This window comes from Pinus tabuliformis, chromosome 8 (genome assembly GCF_031772625.1).
Source record: "Pinus tabuliformis cultivar Carrire ecotype Pingquan chromosome 8, CPIR1, whole genome shotgun sequence".
NCBI lineage: Eukaryota > Viridiplantae > Streptophyta > Pinopsida > Pinales > Pinaceae > Pinus > Pinus tabuliformis.
Window position 1 is genome coordinate 515,809,599 of NC_142294.1, and position 4,677 is coordinate 515,814,275.

Here is a 4,677-nt window from a genome sequence, read left to right on the forward strand (position 1 = left end):
TATCTTGCATATTAAACCTCCATAATATTGTCTTGACATACGTCCTCTGGTTTAACTACATCTTCTGCTTTCCATGATATCATTTAATTTCCATACCCAAAATATAGTTTGTAGCACCAAGATCCCTCATGTTGAATTTTGAGGACAATTGGGTCTTCAAATCCTCGATAATTTATTTTTCATTTTCAACCAACAACATATCATCCACAAACAATACCAAATCAATAACATGTCAACATTCGATTTTAACTACACAGAATGATCTGATTTCCTTCTTATGAAGCCATGTCCCCATATAAATGTATCAAATTTTTGATACCACATCCTTGCTGATTGTTTTAATCCATACAATCAATTTTTTAACCTGCATACCAGTTATTTCTTACCCTTCACTGTAATTCCTTCTATTTTTTCATGTAGATCTCTTCTTCCAGATCCTTGTGAAGAAATGTTATCTTCACATCCATTTCAACTATCTCAAAATCGAAATAAACAAAAACAAATAAAAGTAATCTAATAGAAGCTAACTTGGCAACAGTAGAAAAACTATCATCAAAATCAATTCTCGGCACCTAGGAATAACTTTTTTCTACCAATCGAGCTTTTTATTTCTCCACCTAGCCTTCTGCATTCACGTTCTTCTTGCTTCCAATGGGTCTCCTTCTAGCCAACAACTCCACCAGATCCCAAGCCTCATTTCTATCCAAAGATTCCATTTCATTAACCATGGCCTTTCTCTATAGTTTTCCATCCTTTGAATCCACTGCCTCCTTGACACTTCTGGGATCATCATCTGTAGTAGAAGAAGAAAAATTTGAACAGAAAGCAGATGAATTATACCTCTTTGTCTTCCTTCTCTCTCGAACTTATCTTCTCAAAATTGGAGTTTGTGGATTTTCTTCTTCTTATTCTTATTTTGTTGTACAATCCATTTCTTCCTCCTTAAGTTCAAAGTCTATCTTTTCATTTTCCATTGGTTGGAATTCTTGTTTAATAACATCCTTCACCTCTCTAAACACTACATATCAGTTGTACACAACCTTCCTTGTTTTTGGTTTCCAAAGCTTATAACCTTTTAAATGATCCCTATATCCAATAAAAATGCATTTTTCATATTTACTATCCAACTTGGTTCTTTTCTTCTTTTGAACATGTACATATGAATCAAAACCAAAGATCCTGAGATATGAAAGAGAGGGTTTCTTACTAGTCCACACGTCATGCGGAGTCTTATCTTCCAACACTGATGAAGGTGATATGTTAACCAGGTAACATGTAGTATCCATTGCCTCTGCCCATAATTCCTGCCTTAATGCAACACCATTAAGCATGCTTCTTGTCTTTTCCATCAATTTCCTATTCATTATTTCTACAACTACATTTTGCTGAGGTGTCTATGGAGTAGTATTCTTTCATGCTATATCACACTTCTTACAAAACTCTTCAAATTCCTTCTTGAAAAACTCTCCACCATTATTTGTCCTCAACACCTTAATATTCTTCTCTATTTGATTTTCCACCATAGACTTAAATTCTTTAAACCTGTCAATGACTTTAGATTTCTTCCTTAGGAAATATATCAATGTATTCCTCAAGAATTCATCTATATATGAGACATATTACATATACTTACCCAATGATGTAACTACCATAGAGGAAAACACATCAGTTTGCACAAGATCTAATATCCCTTTCACCCTCTTAGAAATAGAGGGGAAACTCACCCGATTTTTCTTTCCATGTACACAATGTTTATAGAAATAAAATTCCAGAGAGAAATTAGACATACCTTCTAGCATACCATTACCATGAAAATGGGCAGAGGCATCTCCAACTAAGGACTGCAATACCCAAACAGCTTCCAGGTTTCTCTTTGAGAATAGAATCTCCAGGTTCGACTGTCTGCGAAGCTTGAAAATAGACCAGGGCAAGCATTTCATGAGCACGACCATACCATAAGGGCCCTTACCATGAGTTTATGATCCAACATATTTTAAGTCCCTTCTATCCAATATGTTCAAACCGATGACGCCATAGCATGGTATTTTCTCCACAGACCACTAGGTTTTCTACTCCACTTTCAAGAACCACATAACTATTGAACCCATCACTAAAAATGCTATGCAGAAGCTTGTATAGAGTTCCGATCTGAACTCCCTGCATCAATACCAGTGCTCACTAAACCATCTTTTAGGTATCTTTCTCGAACACTGTTTTTATACTTGCATCATCCAACTTTCTTACAGAAATCATATTTTTGGGCAATGTAGGAATATGAAGAACACCAAGAAGTGTTCTAATCCTTCTACCTTGCAACTTTAACCTAAATTTTCCACATCTGATGATTCTACTCTTCCTGTCATCCCCTAAAAAGACCTGACCACCATCATATTTATGATACTCAGAGAACCACTCCCTATGGGGCGTGAAGTGAAAGGATGCACCTGATTCAATCAACAATGCATCAGTATCTACATGTGTACCTAAAGAAGAATCCAAGTACACATCCCCACCTTCATTAAAGGTGGTTTTCACCTCTTCATAAGGATAACATTAGACCTGTTTCATTTCTTAGAAGATTTAGATCTATAGTCCTTTTTATAGTGCCCTTCCTTTCTGCATTTCTAGCACACCTTTACAGATTTCCCTGGAGATTTACATCTCCAACTCAAGGAATTATTTTTATTTCTATTTTGGTATTGTCCTCTCATAGACAAGGCATATCTATTCTAGCTCTGCATATTTTTCCATCTCATTTCCTATGACAACAAGGATGAGACTATTTCATCAAAATTGAAGGTAGTTTTATTGCTACCTATTGCAACAATGACACTTTCCCACAAATTTGCTATGAACACAACAAAATGATGCACTTATCTTCGTCTAAAATTATTATATCCACATATAACAACTGGCTTACCATTGTATTAAAGGCATTCAAATGCACTCTCATTGAGTCTCCATCCTTCATCCTCGGCTTATACAGATTTTTTTGCAGGAATAATTTGGTCACCAAAGGATTAGCTTGGTATAAAGTCCCTAACTTGTCCCACAAAGCCTTCACCATAGATTCCCATAATACATTGAACAATACTGAATCTGAGAGACACAATCATTTCGTGCTCTTTGCCTTCTGATCTAACTATGCCCAGTCTTTTGCTAACATTCTTGTTGGTGTCGTTCTTGGATATACACCAATCCATTGATCTCGGTCCACATAGAGATCCTCCATCTTGAGCTTCCATGACTCAAAACTATGACCATTAAATTTCTTGATCTCTCTCTTACCATTGTTCGCCATATTCTTTCATTGTAACAATCGATGCCACAGATCTCCTAGTGAACAAGGTCTACCGCAAGCCTGAGCAAAACCCCTCAACAATAAAGTCACCCCCTTGAACTTGAAATTAATATGATACCAAATGTAGGTTTTAACCCTATACATAAACTACCTAAAAATGAATTTTTAAAAAACAGAAAGACAACAATGGCAAGAACACGAAATAAATATACAAAGATATTTTCCTGTGGATACCAAATTGGGACTATTGGATTGATTTTTCATTATGTTCCTTTCAATGTTACAATACCTATATATACATGACAAGTCATTCATAAACCCCAATACACTAACAATTTTTTAGAACATAACCATAGCTACCTTGACCGTATCTACAAAATACCATGGGCGGAAAATCATGATGCCCAAAATCATGTACAAAACACATGCACAAAGCCATGGGTAGGTCCGCCCACCATCTATGGGTCCACCAGCATCCTTTCTTTTCACAACTATTATTGGGTCCACATAAAAAACAATTCCTAGGGTGTTTCCTCCGACCCCGTCGAGGGGGGATACTGCCCCCTTGCTGAACCCCCACTATGCCTCATGCAACATACAATGTATGGCACTAGTCGTGGAAAGAATGTAACACAGACCCAAAAAAACTCACTCCATGTTGGCTTCTTTTCTCTATTGCCTCTGGAATTCTTCACAACTTCCCACTACATACTTTCTTTCCCATTGAAACTGAAAGTGTCTATCTTGGCTTTCATATCTTTTGAATAGACCTACAATATGAAGAAATTCCTCATCCCAAGTAGCCATGATTCTGCATCCTCTGATTTCTTCATCCATCCATAAAAAATAAGAGCCTTGACTTTCTTGAACTCCTTTGGAAAATACTTCTTCTCACTCCTCTTATAAGGATGATGGCAGTGATGGAGATGATGTCTCTCTCAACGAGGACCAGAATAGAACCCATAAACACTGCCCCTCCCGTTAGGTGTATCCAACCATCTTCCACATATGATTGTATCATCTTTATCAAACCTATGCCTCGATCGAGATCTTCTACAATATACCCCATGAGTCCTTCCTCGTGTCTATGACTGATCCTTAACTATCCTTGTCTCTGTAAATCTAATAAGCTTTGAAGGATCACCACATTAACCTAAAATTGCTTCTCTTGAGCTCTGGCAAGCATTTCCTATGTATGAATCAACTTGTTATTATCTTCCTTGCAACTTTTGATTTTTGCCTTCAAACTTTTCTATGTATTCAGTAGATCAGGATAATACTCATCTCTTTGTTGCTCGTTTGATTTGTAAGGAGAGTAATTTGAACTTTAATCCATCATTTTTATTATCATCTCTGATCTTCTCTTTCCTCCAAAC